We start from the raw sequence: 15,096 nt of genomic DNA, 5'->3' as shown, positions 1-15,096 counted from the left end.
CCTATAAAGCCATCACCATGATCAAGATAGTGAAAATACCCATCATCCTCCCAAATATCTTGTGCCCCTTTGTAATTCTTTCCCAGACTTCAGCAACCACTGATCTGGATGCAAAAGGTTTCAGTTATAACTCACTTGTTTTGTAACATAACAAAATAGATAATTCTGGGAAACACTCATACAATACTAAATATTAACAAGAACTTTCTTCTAAACCAGAATACTTTCTCAATTTCAAGCTTAATGTGCCAATCCTTATCTAGTTAAAGCTGTATCTAGCTAAAGGGTCCTACTTTGCTCCTGAAAATAGGTCTAAAAAGGTTTGTATTTTCACCTTGTTAGACTTGTTTAAACCAAACAACACATTCAAGCATGTAATCTATTGTAAATTACATACTCTATGGCAGATTATATATCAATCAAAATACATCTACTGAAACAGGTAGAATCACACTAAGTTAGATCAAGTTATTAGGCTAATAGGTTTAAAATCAATTCTTCAGACCAATCTAATTTGTTCTCAAATTTTCCCTTTTTTTTCTTGTGGTGCTGAAAATCCACTCTGGCACGAAAGGCAAGTGCCCCACAACAGAGCTACACCCTCAACTTCTCTAATTTTCCTTTTTTTTTTTGGTACCGGGGATTGAACTCGGGTCCTTGCGCTTGTGCAGCAGGCAGCGAAAGCACTGAACTAAATCCCCGGCCCTTAATTTTCCTTTTAATAAGCTTTGGTGCTTCAGTTGATAATAATGGTAAAATTCATTAACAGTATTCTCATCATTTTCAACATTGTCATATGCATAATTTATTTAACAAAGGTTTAAGAGCCTAGTATAAACCAAGCTCTGATGGCAAAGGATGCTATAATTATGACCTTCATAAATTATCAAAAAGTCAAATTTTAATAGATTTTTAACTATTCCCATGTTCAATTATGTTCTACCATGACCTTCTCAACCTCTCCACCTACATGCGCACATCTTTCCTCCAGCCTTATGACTAAAAGCAACACTACTGAAATGATTTATTCTTTAACACCTTTACATAGACCAATGGAAGCTTCTTTAACCTTAAAAATTATAGTTATTCAATAATATTGCGCAACACACATTCTAGCAGTATCTTGCATACATAGCTTTACTAAAATATTTCACTTAACGTGCTCCCAATGCCAGAACATTGCTAGGAGGTTCTCAAAGAACACAGCTGCTTTCTCTAGCCATCTGCCCCCTTATCTCCCTCGCCTCCATGCCGAGTGGCAAAGCTAGCCAAATAACAGTAAAAGAAGAGATTAAGTGAAAAGAAACATACTGCAGATGTTTTCACAAGCCTAAAACAGTTGCTTAACCCTGTGGTGAAAACTCAGTAAGTTTTGCACAATGTGCATCCAAAGTAATTCCATACCTTCTTTCATCCAGAACATATTAGAGAGATTCTTCTGATACAACTCAGGATTTTTTAAATCAAATTCTCTTTGAAATGTAAAAAGTATGTGAATCAAAGTATCCATCCATTCATTCTTACTTGTTCTTTCTTACTTTCAAGTATTTGCTGTCCCGGTGTTAGCAAGTCCATTTGAATGAGGCATATTTTGAAAACAGCAGTAGAAAAAAACAGAACAATATGCACAACTCAATAGTCTCTTTTGACCTTGTTGTTTTGTTTTTTTTTTTTTGGTACCGGGGATTGAACTTGGGACCTTGCGCTTGAGAGGCAGACAGCGGAACCACTGAGCTAAATCCTTTGAAGTAGCTCCTTGCCATTTTTCTTTTTCCTCCAGGCTCTTGTACCTTAAAGTTAGTCATTTAAAACACATTTTAGATGTTTAAAGTTATATCGACGTATTTATAGAAGACAGCAGGTCAGTTAATATTTATCTGAGTCAAATCCACTTAGCCAATTGCAAAATTTCAGACTAATGTAGAATCTCAGTGAATCTTGACCAAATAGAAATATTCCACGGCTCTTTAGTTAAGATGCCATTGATAAATGTTCAAGCATCCTGGTACATCATTAAGCCAAACATCATTTTAAAAACAGGGGCTGACCAGGTGCTCTGAACTTTGAATAATTTCAAAATCATGTCATTAAAACTGAGAGACACTCAGTTTTATAATAATAGGAATATAGCCCATATTTTCACATTAAGATGGCCAGAAAAGGCTTATCAGGAGTACTGGGGCTTTCTGGACAGAAAAGACAAGACTTTTGAAGATCCACAGCCACTCAGTAATAATAAATTTGCAACAGTGAAATATTAGAGTCCTATGAGAGAGAATCTTTTCTACCACCACTCAAGGAAACTCAGCTGTACAGGAGAGTTTATGTGAGCAATTCTAATCTTGGAATGAATAAATTGGATTCATGCTAATTCAGCTCTTTGAGCAACTTAATTTCCTGTTTTCTTTTCCCTATGTCAAAAATGTCATCCTAAGGTTTCCTTTATGTGATAATGTTTGTGAAAGCAAAGTGCTTTGAGTGCTTCTGAGGCTAAAAGAAAATAAACTAACTTTAAAACAAGGTTTATGTTAGGTCTTTCAGTGTAAATGCATTTACATAAGTCCATGTTAGTGTGTACAGGCATCATCCTATGATAGCAAGGAAGGAGTGATTTTAAAACTATATTCCTGTAATCCCAGCCTAGGCTGGAGGATCACAAGTTCAAGCCTAGTTGAGCAACCTAATGTCTTAGTAAGACTGCCTCAAAATAAAAAATAAAAGAAGGGCAAGAGTTTGTAGCTTAATGTGAAGGCCTTGGGTTCAATCCTCAGTACCACAAAAACAAGACAAAGCAAGAACAACAACAAAATTATAAAGACAAAGCAGTTGGCAGACCTGTCTGACTAGTCTTTTAGTCTTTTGTCCCTTCTTCAGCATTTTGTTGAAAAACATCTCTCTCCAGACGCCTCCAACCAACAATGTTGCTCTATACCTTGGATTAATTTATCATAATGCCATTATAATAGACTTACAGTTCTCTCTTCTTCACATGAAAAAAAAAGTTCACAATGGAAGTCTTCCATACTTTTGCCTCATTCATCAAATAATCAGTGTATATTTGTGGGTAATGCATATCATGAAGTTACCAGCTCTCTCTCTCTAGTCTGAAAATACCAGCAAAATTCCTACCCACCAGTCGCCACCTACAGGGGAAAAGCAGCTTTCACATGGAACCGTGCTTGTACTACTAAAAAGTTTTTGAAAGCAGTTATTTCCCAATCTTAAAATCATGATACACAGTGTATTTACCATGGTTATTCTCTAATAATTTTTGTTATGAAAAGTTTAAAAAAATACTATGTCATAGAACTTCAACTACAAAACTGTTTTAGTATATAATTATCATTTTGGTATTTAACTGATCCCAAAATATTTATTTATGACACTATATATCACACTTTTTAGGTAGTTAGAGGAAATGTCATGAAATTTTAAAAGATGGTTACAGGTTTTGAAGAGGAAAATTCCAACTAACCAGAATTTTAAGATGTTAAATGTTTTTCATTTATCACAGGACTAATCAAACCTTTATACTTCACTGTTTATAATGCCCTTAATGCTTCTGTGAACTCCACTTTTGGAAGAAATTAAATTAATAAATACACTTGTTTTAAAATCCCAAGGTGAACTTATTTGAATACAAGTCCCACAGAATAGGCTATTACCTGATACCTTGTGCTGAAAATTCAATCAAGGGATGAAAGATCAAAGAGGCCACAATTCACGGGAACCCTGTATTTTAGCATTCTAAGCAGAAAACACTGCCAAAGAGAAACAGGCACAAAGTCAAAAGGGGATGGAGTGGTTTAAAAATATGTAAAATAACTATATATTTACCATTTTCAGTATGAACAGCACGAGGTTTACCCAGTTGTACCTATATATCATCACAATATGGTTTTTTGCAACTGTTTTTTTGTTTGTTTGTTTGTTTTGGTACCAGGGATCAAACTCGGGCCCTTGCGCTTTCGAGGCAAGCGACGGAACCACTGAGCTAAATCCCTGGCCCACATTTCTCACTTTCTATGCCTATAAAAAACTCTCATAGAAATTTTATGGAAACTCTATAGAACATAACCACAGATTTGGTTAGATATTCCCCCTCCGTTGGGATTTGTGTTTTAATTTCTTTTTTCTGCAAGAGCACTACTCTTCCCAAAAGAGTACTACTACTCTAGACTATTACTATAAAAAAGAACATTATAAGAAACATATATACAGGTCTTTTACAAAATTATTTCCTCTGGCTCCTGCGACAAGATGGCAGCTCGGTTGTTGTGGTGACTGAAGACTGCAGACCACAGTTCCCAGTATGCCTTCCAGCTGGGCTGGGAGACCTGACTCGGAATGATGGGAATCTCGCTAAATTTAGGCTGGCAGAGCGTGCTGTAGAGGCTTTGGTGGAGCCCTGTACCTGGGAACTGGACGCTCGCGGAGGAAGTGTGGCGCTGTGTAACCCGTGTTTCCCTATCACCTGAAGAGTCTGGGCAGAGACTGGACAACACCTTAGGAGAATTTACAGATGTTGCTGGAACAGACATATTTCTAGTTGTATGAGGTGGCCAGGACACTATTCTTGTACCACTTGCCCATATTTAAGTAGTAGACATTTTTCACGAAGTTGGAAACCCCCTTGTTTGTTTGAGCCTAGAATTATTTCCAAACTGTAACTGGAGACCCGACTACTTGACCCAGACACTCTTGATCCTTCTCTCTAGTTATATCATGAACTCTGAGAGAGATGAACCTTTATAAAACAAAGAAAACACCAAGGCTATGATAAAAAGGAACTGGGAATATATATGTAACCATAATAAAGAATATACAAAGCTCCTGGGACACAAAAATGTTGATTCCAAATGTGAAGACAGTGAGAATAAGTTTGACTTTTCAGTAATATCCTATAATATACTTTCACAAGATTTATTGAAAGATAATTCACATCTTTACAGACAATGCTGGTGGCCAGATTTACTCTGGAGTTTAAGGTTTCTCAATATTCTGAAAGAAATTGAACACTTTGATGAGGATGTACTTTGTCTATAAGAAGTTCAAGAAAATTATTATGGACCAGAAATTAGGCCAAGTTTGGAACCACTGGGCTATCACTGTGAATATAAGATGTGGACAGGAAGGAATCCCATTGCTGTGCCATTTGCTTCAAACATTACGAATTTTCACTTTTATCAGTGAACCTAGTGAAATTCCACTACTCTGCTATTCCTCTCTTGAACAAAGATAATATTGGGTTAGTTTTACTCTTGCATCCCAAAATTCCCTGTGCTGCCTCTCCTGCAATCTGTGTAGCTAATACACATCTGTTGAGGTGATATTAAGCTGACCTAATTGGCAATGCTACTGGCAGAGATTCCCAGTGTCACTCATCAAAAAGATGGTAGTTTCTGTCCTATCGTTACGTGTGGTGACTTTAATTCTGTTCCAGGTTCTCCACTTCATAGTTTCATAAATGAAGGAAAGCTGAATTATGCAGGATTTGCTATAGAAAAGGTATCTGGCCAAGAACGGTCTTCAAAAGGACAAAGAATTTTACCTATTCCAACTTGGCCCCCAAACCTAGATATCCCAAAGGACTGTGTGTATGAGATACAGCAAGTATCAAAAATAGAAAAGAAAGGGGCCAGGGATTTAGCTCAGTGGTTCTGTCGCCTGCCTCACAAGTGCAAGGACCCAAGTTCAATCCCTGGTACCAAAAAAAAAAAGAAAAGAAAAGAAAGATGGTGACTTGACATAAACACAGCTGGATAAAAAAGGTCCTAGCAACAACTGAAAAGTGATCTTCAAATTTACAGCACTATTTCAGCTTGTTATCTGTTTATTCATATTACTTTCCTGACCCTGGAATTCTAAAAGTGACCGCTTGTCATTTCCAGGGTGCCTTAACCGTGGATTAGATTTTCTACTCTGCAGAAAAGGAAAATGTTGCTGGGCACCCAGAAGCTGAAGTTGCTTTGATTGGTGGCTTGAAACTTCTAGCTAGAGTGTCACTTCTTACAGAACAAGATTTATAGACTGTTAATGGACTTCCAAATGAAAATTCCTCTTCAGATCATCTGCCTTTATTGGCTATGACTTGAGCTCTAACTCTTCTTTGACTATATATGTAATTTTCTTTCCAATTTACATTTTTTTTCCACAGAGGTAAAGTGGTTGAGTGCTTGCATGTTGTTTATTTTTGTGCTGTGGATATCAGAAAAAACAAGTTTTATAATAATTTTCTTTTTTAATAATGAAAAATATTTTCCTGACAATTAAGATCTAAATACTCTTTGTTGTAAAAGAGGTCTAAATATTGTTTACTCTAATTCTAGTAAAATTGACAGTGGTTTTAAATGTAGTGTATCTAGTAAAAATTATAATAAGCAAATACTTTTTTTTTGGTACCAGGGATTGAACTCAGGAGCTTGCACTTGTGAGGTAGGCAGTGGAACCACTGAGCTAAATCCCCAGCCCAGCAAATACTTTTAAATCCTTAATTTCTCACTTTTTTGGTTTTTACTTATAGTACTAACTACATATAGTTCCTAGATTTTCCACAGTTTTTAGTAGTAGTTTGCAGAATTTTATATGTCCTGGCTAGCAGATATAGTCATCATCAATTTGTAATGATAATATAATATCCCTTTTTAATAGTGGGGAAAGAAAAATGAAAATTAATTCATTGATTGTCTCTTTGTATTGAGTGAATTTATTAGCAAGTAACTATTATGTGTAAGTCATTGTTAGCAAACTAACATCCCTGAAAACCTCTGTAAAAATCTAATTTTTATACCTAATGAATATATTGTGAATTTAGGCCCATTTTCTGTGCTTCACTTTGGTAAGAATTCATAAAATTGCTTTCTGCTTTAGCTTATCAAGTGAAGTGTTATTTTGTGGACCAGAACCCAACAGGCTAGTGTAACCCTCTCCCAAGTTTCTAATGCTCCACTAAAAGTAATTATTTAAATTATCTATTTACTTTTACTTTTTTTGACCAGCAGAGTTGGTAACTGCTGGAGTTTTGTATTTACCTGTGAAAAACAAATCTGGTTAATTGCAGAAACCGTATCTCTTATGATCTTATATGTTTTACTATCCAAGCTTTAGATGGAGAGAAATGGTAATGACATATTGGTTTTACTATACCTTTGGACACCAAGATAATATGCATGTTTGAAACCTTTTCTTTCTTTAACTTAGCTACTACCTGATTTTAACTCTTTGCTTTACTAGAAAAACAAAGAGAGGTAGAGAGTTCAAGGGGTTGGGGAAACAGGAGCATCAAGTCATTTGCACTTTGTACTGGTAAATTATATAATAAATTATTGTACTAAAAAATTATTTCCTCTGTGGCTGGGGATTTAGCTCAGTGGTTCTGGTGCCTGCCTTGCCAAGTGCAAGGTCCCGAGTTCGATCTTCAGTACCCCCAAAAAAATTATTTCCTCTGAAGATACTGCCATATTAACACTCAGGAATAAATTTATATGGCTCACCAATGCTATCAAATCAGTTTCCTGAAACATTAAGTCAATTAATCAGGCCATCAGCAGAATTAACTTGCCTGATTCCCTTGTGACCCTGCTCACATTGGATCATTATCATTTTATGTCTGCTACCTTTATTAGTATAAATGGCAACTCAAAGCAGCTATAATTTGCATTGAATTTTATATAGGCTGAAGCTCCAGCTAACCTTTTATTCACATTTAACTGTCTATTCAGTGTGTCTACTTGAATGTTTCACCAGCATCCCAGCCTAACAAGGGCATCAAAGCTCTTAATTTTCATCTCTGAAACCTGACCCCAGCGCACACCGGCTCCTTCCCACCCAGTGAATCTCATCCCTATAAATAGGACCACCATCCATCCCAGTGCTCAAGCCAAAAACCTAGAGTTATTCTTCTCTTCCTCTCTGATTCTAATCTTCTAGCAAGCTATTTTTTGTCAGATTAATCACTTTATTTTATTTGTTCTAATTTTTATTTTTATTAGTACATGTTTGCAGTACATAATGATTACATTAATCATGGGGAGTTGATACATGTATATAATACATATTCATTCTTTTTTCATCTCCTTCTCCTTCATTCCCTCCATCTCTTGGTCCCTTTCCCTTTTGCAAAAGATCTATCTCCCCGTTTTCTATTGTCTATCTTTTACTTTGCTCTTTAATTTACTTATATTTTGGCTCTCATATAAGATAAACTATGCAATATATGTGTCTGATTTATTTCACTTAATATTATGGTCTCAAAGTGCATTCATTCTCCTACAAATCAAGTTTATCCTTCTTTATGGGAGAGTAGTACCCTATTGTGTATAAATACCACATTTTTTAATCCATTCATCTATTGTTGGACATATGGGCCACTTCCATGATTTAGCAATTATGAATTGTGCTGCTATAAACATGGATATGCATGTATCACTGTAATATGATGACTTTAACTCTTTTGGAAAGATACCTAGAAGGGGAATAGCTGAGTCAAATGGAATTTCTAGTTTTAGGTTTTTTATTTTTGACTCTACCTTCACCAACCATTCCAAATCCATTTCCATCTGCTGCTACCTCCCAGGTCAAAGCCACCATCATCTCTTACCTGGACTACTTCTTCTATTCTTCTATCCTTGTCCCTAGAGAGTTCTACTCTATACAATAGCCATAATGATACACTTAATGGAGGCATTGCTTATTGGTAGAGCACTTGCCTAACAAGCCTGAGGCCCTGAGGCCGTGAGGCCCATCCCCAGCTCCACCAAAATTTTTCTAAATAAATAAACCTGAAGTTAGACCATATCACACCTCTGTTCAAACGCCTCCATGGCTTCCCATCATGGTTGAAGAAAATTCAAACTGCTTACCCTCAAAATATGGCCCTTGCTTTCCTCTTTCAACTCATTTCACCCCTTCTCAACTCCTGCCTTTGTTCTCTCCACCCAACCCACACTGGCCTTTTTACTGCCCCACAAATGCATCAGGTTCATCCCTCAGGGCCTTTGCACTTATGGTTCTATCTGCCTGAAGTGTTCTCCCCAAGGTTATTGACACTGGCTCCCTCTCATGGCTTCAGATTTGACTTGAATGTCAATGGGGCTCCTCAGAGAATCTTTCCCTAAACACTCTGAAATAGCACTGCTCGCACCCCTGCCACTTAGTAGCACATCACCCCATTTTATTCTCACTGTAACACAGCCTGTCAAATGCATATCATCATACTTGGCTGTTAATCTGCTTTGTCTGCCCATCTTCTCCCCTCCCAGCCTATAAATTCCAGGAGGACAGGGACTGCGTCTATGTGCTGCACCAGTATGTATATATTTTGCCGTAGCCCAGAACAGTGCTTAGAACATAGTAAAAACTTTAGGCTAAATCTTACCTAAAACCGAAACTCTGCTTAACAACTACATTTAAAAGGCATTACTTCCATATTTAAAAATACTAATACTAGCACCTAAAAACCAACAGGGAAATCATAATGCAGACTTGCATGTTCTTTTGGGCTCCTAGAGCTATTAACATTAATTAGTAAACACTGAGATGAGTTCAAGTGTACCTACCAAGCACCTGCTCTGTTAGACACTTTGGGGGCCACAGTGATGAATCACCCTCAAAAAACAATCTAGAAAGAGAAAAAAATTAAGACAATTAACTGGAATCTGAGGGAGAAAATGATGAATATCATCAGAGATACAGGATACTTTGGACCACAAATAAACAAGCATGGCCTTTACACTCTTTCACATGAAATAAATGTTAGGATTCCTGGAAATATGCTCTGTGGGTTTTAAATGTGCCAGTATTGTTCCCTTCAAGAGCATTGGGACATACACAGGAACAGTTGTAGTTGTCACAATAACTGGCATAAGGAGGGGTGCCACTACCATCTGGTAAGCAGGGGCCAGCAATGCTAAATGCCCATCAGTTCCTAGACAGACTTGTACGATGAAGATCTCCCTACCCAAATGCCAACACAGAAGTGGTTTGTACTTGTCCAATTAGAATATACGGAGTTCTTTCAGGGACTTCCAAATTAATATTATTAACATGCTATTTTTTAGGTAGTCATTTCCAAGTTGTCCCCCTCAATTCATTTTATCATTTTGAACTAGATCCTGTACTCGTAAAGTATCCAGTAGAAAGAAAGCCTGAGCCCAAGTACAGGATGAAGAATAGCAAGCCCTGACAAAATGTCCTCTGGGGCCCTAGAACACCAGGCTTTCAGTCCCAGGCCAGAAGAGGCTGAGATATGCTCACTCCCTAGCAGTCAGCTCTTCCACATTGATGGCACAGCATCTCTGTGTGTTATGGTTATTCTGATTTCACACAGACAGTTCTACTGTGAGACTGACAATTCCCTAATTACACAGTAAGGCAAGAAGCTTATCTTGAATTAACATCTTCCTGCGTGGGGGCTCATTTCCCTCAAGCAGGAGTCCAGAGCCCACAGAGCCAGGTAGGTCCTCGGAATGGGGGGCTGGGGACTGGGCAGAGGAGGCAGAGCCCTCGACCCCCAGCTAGAGAAGTCTATTCCACAGGAGAACATAGCCTAGGCCTTCTAGCACTTCAAGAGAAGCTGGAAATCCTGGTTTTTGAGATCTTCTTTTTCCAATGCCGACCCCTAATTCAATTTGCTTTTTCCAATAGTGTGCAGGCTAAAGATACCCATCTAGGGCTGAATTTGACCCAGAGCCTCTAGCTTGCTCTTTGTACACACTGGACCCAGAATTCTGTTCATCTGCATGCATATGGTCTGGTGTCAAGAAAAGTTCAGGAAATTCAAAATCAAAAGTTAAATATGCTGACAGCTGGTCAAAGTCCTCAAGAAAGGAGGAAAAAGGCACCGACTCAGGGACCCAGGTAGGTCACACCAGATGAGTGGTATCACTATCATATTCTTTGCTCAAAATTTCACAGCATCCCTTATTTTTTTCTTTTATTTTCTTTTTTCATCATAGCAATGGAATTTAGGGCCTCATGCATGCTAGGCAAACACTCTGCCACTGAGATACACTCCTGACCCAAATATCCCCTATTTCTCATTGTATCAAATCACAAGTTCTCTTTAGGGCTCCCCAGACAGAGTCCTCGCCCATGTCTCCCGCCCTGTATCTCATTACGCTCCTGTGTCCATCTCTCATTCTAGCTGGGCCAGATCTCCTTGAGTTCCTCTAAAGAAGTGGATCCCTTCAGCGGATTATTCCCTCCCTACTCTTCAACATCTTGATTACATCTCACCTTTTTTTTTTTTTTTTTTTTTTGAAAATTTCTTTTTTTGTAGGGGGAGAAATTTTCCTTTTTTAAAACTTAAATTGTTACAAAATATATTTTAGAAAATAAATTACAAACTATAGCAAGAGGCTCCCCTTTCACAGGCAACATTCCCACCCATGGTGCTCTCTGAACCTACCTTTGCCTGGTGTTGGAATCTGGCTGGCAAGGATGGTCTTTTTTATATGAAACTTTTCTGTGACAGTAAAAAGCAAAATGCTTTTAAGCTCAAGGTCCCATGCCAAGCAAATCTCAATTTAAATTCTACCTCTGCCACTGACCAGGCAGGGGGATGTCCTTGGGTTTGTTACTTAACTTCTTTGAGCTTTAGAAGTTGATAACTGTGAGTAGCCCTTCTATCAAATGTTTGAGACCAGAGGTATTTCAGATCTTGGATTTATTTGTAATATTTGTACAATACATACAAAGACGTCTTGGGATGTGACCAAAGTCTAAATCTAAAATTAATTCATGTTTCATAGACACACCTTACCGATTAGCCTAGAAGTAATTGTATACAATATTTTTGATGCACCTGTTTTGACTGCAACCTGGCAGGTGTGGAATTTTCTATGGGTGATCTCACATCAGTGCTCCCAAAGTTTTGAATTTTGGATTGCAGAGTTCTGGATTAGGGATGCCTAATCTCTAATAGTGCTTACATTATAGGATTTTCCCCTTTCTTTTCTTTTTTTACATGATTTTTGATGCATTACATGAAATAACAGTAAAGTATTAAACCCCCATAAGAACTCAATTAATGCGAGCCCTTATTATTATTACAGCTACTCAATTTTCATTGAATTTTCTTTTCTTCTATAAGTGTTACAACTTTTATGCTGCCTCTTCTGACCAAAGCTCTGCTGGATTCCATGCACCCCATGTTTGTTCTGTGCTCCGAGCATCAGACCTGCATCAGCCCACACCAGCCCACTCCTTGGCTATGAAGCTTCTTAAAGTGCCAGGAGTATGTTGGATATGACATAGAATTCATAGTCTCAAGTGGACAATGAATCAGAGTTGCACAACTAATACCACCTCTCAGACAAGTAAACCTAAGTCTCTCTCTCTAGCAAAGGCAGGGGTACATTCTGGGAAGCTAAACATGTAGTTAGTCTCAGTGGCAGAGAGCTGCCGCAATGTTTGCAATAATCCCCCACCACACACACACACCACCATGTTGTATCCTACCTGTTTCTCACTTCCACCTTCCCTAGATCCCAAGCCTCACTTTTCCTTCTGGTGCTGGAGGGGACAGATGAAGCCAGATAAAGGCCACTCTTTCTTGAGTATGTGATGGGGAATGTGGACAAACAGCCATGCCAAAAGTGATCTTTTGCTAGGACTAAAGGAAATGCCTGTGGTCCATTACAGAAGCCAAGGGGGCCTCTGCAGACTCTGCCCCCTTAATGTTACTCCACCTCAAGCCAGCCCCATCCATCCTCTGATGTGTGTGGTAGCTGGGATCCCCTGGGCACCAGTGCCCCGGGCTTATTCCACTTCTCACTTTTCTCTGTGCTTAACAAGAACTGAAGGAAAAATACTTTGGTGGAAGTTACTCTATGCTTTGAGAGGACCCCCCCCAAAAAAGAGCATAGAAGATATGACTGTTGCAATGCTATATTCTTTAAAAAGTAAATTTTTAAAAACAGAATTTAAGAGGCCCCAACTACATTATGCCAAAGAATGGCTTTCTGAGAATGAAAATTGAGCCCTTCCAATTGTGCTGCCTAAATTTCAATAACATGAAGCTAGATCAGAGGCGAGGAGAACCTAGTGCACAATAGGCATGATCTCTGAGAACCAAAAGGCCAAAAGGGTCGTCAGTTCCCCATACTAGAAGCCAGTGTTTTCACTACAAGCCACTCTGGAGTTAGCAGCACTCAAAAGTCCTCCAGTAATGACCACAAAACCCAGGCGATCAAATGAAAAGTAGGTGCGGGTCCCAAGGACCAAAGCTATGATTCCAAGCGCAGGGATGACAGTTTCCCCTACCCCATAGGTTCCCCATCTTGCTTCTTTCCCTCACCCCTCTGCACGCTAACCCAAGCTCTGGACTGCACACTCAGAAAGCCTGTGGGTGACCCTGCTCTCTCGGTCAAATTGGAAACAAGTCTTATTCCACCAGCGCTGGAAACCTCAAGTCTTGAAAAGTCCCTGAAGACAAGGGCCAGGTCAACAGGCGGGTATGGGTGGGGGTGGGGGTGCGGACCCTGCTAATGATTAATTGGATAAATGCTGCAGGAAAGGGTGGGGGGTGGGGGTTCGAAGCCAGAGCCATTGGCTTGCTGATCGAGCAATAGAGGGCATCTTCAGCTCTTATTAGCGGGATGTCACTGCCAACCTACCCTAGGGGAATGCCTCCAGTGACCTCCGCGGGAGCAGTGGCCAGAGCCCTCGAGTAGGTGTCTAGAGCAGTGTCAGGGCCGGAGGAAGCGCTGCAAGGTCTAGGGTGAAGCTAGAGGACCCAAGGAAGAGCCTAGATGCATCTGTGGAAAACCCAACTCCTTTGAGGTAGGCGGGGAGACCCAAGTCCCCTGCGCAGCCCGTCCCCAATCCCCACAGAGGGTCCGGCGTGGCCCTGTCTGCGAAGCACTCACAGCTCCGCTAGGCCAGGGCGGCCAGCCGACCAAGATACAGCGGGTTGTGGCTGCCTTCTCTGCGAGCAGAGCGAAGGACATTTACCGGGAGCCTCAGGAGCTGTTGCGTCTCCACTCTGGGCTCCTCTGGGATAGAGAGACTGCCACCACCATCGCCACTGACGCCGCCGCCTCCCTCCAGCCGCCGCTGTAGCTCCCGCGACTCTTGCCCGTGAGGCCAGCTATTGAATGGTTCGCATCCAGCGCACGGAACGCAGAAGCGTCCTTGCCGCAACCAAGTCAGCGACGCAGGCGCCTGCCCCGGGGCCAACGCCCAGTATACCCCTCGCCCCGCTGCGGCCCGGGCGAGCTCGCCGCAGCTGCCTGCCCCCCTCCGGGCTGCGGGCTGCGGGCTATGGGATGCGGACAGCAGGCTGCGGGCTCGCCTGCCCGGCCGCTCGCTCCCTCCGTGGGCCCTTGCCAAACCAATTGCCTCCCCTCGCGGGCTCCACCCCCCTCGCTGCCATCTCTAGACTTGCCCGCAGGACCAATGGCAACAATGGACTAGTCCCGCCCCTTCGATTTCCCCAGTGCCAATCGCTTTCTCCTGAGGAACCATTCAAGAAACCCCGCCCCTCTTGTGCTGCAAAGCTAGAGCCAAAGCTTAGCCCGGTGCGCGGTTGCTCCTGACGACTCTGAAGCTTTACCCAGGCTAGCCCCTCTCTGCACCCACAAAATGACACCGATTCAGAGGCTCCAACATACCTGGCCTGCCGATCCACACACAACCTGTTTCCTTGGAGGAAATGTGTATTTAAAAAGCCAACGAGAGAGGTACTGTTGCTCACCTCACCTCTGAGGCAGGACTGCTGAGAAATGGCCACCACTCAGTCAGGTCCTCCACATAACAAGGTCAGCAGGAACATCGAAGATCATCGATTGACTTCATCCCCACACTGGTGTTGGTCGTCGTTTGTTTGTTTTTGTTTTGTTGTGGTTGTTTGTCCCATGTACAGGAGCCCTGCCCTCGTAGGACAGTTTCCTCATGGACAATTTCCAGGACCAGGTGCTCATTGGCTCTGCAGGATGCTTCCTGAGTCGCTGGCTTGAGGCTGAGTGACACCGAGCCCCTGATAACTTCTGCTCCTTTGAGGCCAAGCAAACCCACCCTTGCCCCTCCTCCCCCATGGCGGTCCAACAATTTGAAGACAGTTCTTCTGACTCATTGTTCCTTCAGGCTGTGTTGCTC

The 15,096-nt window shown here is 40.8% G+C and overlaps 1 protein-coding gene and 1 pseudogene across 8 annotated transcripts in view; one reads left to right on the top strand and one right to left on the bottom strand.

Annotated features, from left to right (window-relative positions):
- The window catches only part of LOC101696399 (A-kinase anchor protein 17B), a 39,547-nt gene extending 25,202 nt beyond the window's left edge, over positions 1-14,345 (bottom strand). For 3 of the 8 annotated variants that reach the window (XM_004872154.4, XM_013068291.3, XM_087199894.1), the window contains exons 1-2: positions 13,954-14,345; positions 9,558-9,619 (exon numbers count right to left, since the gene is read on the bottom strand). The gene's annotated coding sequence lies outside the window, so the exon portion shown is untranslated. Of the gene's footprint in view, positions 1-3,665; positions 3,762-9,557; positions 9,620-13,953 lie in introns of all 8 variants that reach the window. The other 5 variants (XM_087199895.1, XM_087199896.1, XM_087199893.1 and 2 more) reach the window with 4 other exon arrangements.
- Positions 4,777-6,075, top strand: LOC101705670 (RNA 2',3'-cyclic phosphatase ANGEL2 pseudogene; annotated as a pseudogene).
- Positions 14,346-15,096: the final 751 nt, after the last annotated feature.

This window comes from Heterocephalus glaber, unplaced genomic scaffold (assembly GCF_053883595.1).
Source record: "Heterocephalus glaber isolate CG9 unplaced genomic scaffold, H.glaber_assembly_v1.0 deba00001730, whole genome shotgun sequence".
In the NCBI taxonomy this organism is placed as follows: Eukaryota; Metazoa; Chordata; class Mammalia; order Rodentia; family Bathyergidae; genus Heterocephalus; species Heterocephalus glaber.
Note: the sequence above shows the minus strand (reverse complement) of the source record. Positions and strands in the feature narration are given on the sequence as shown.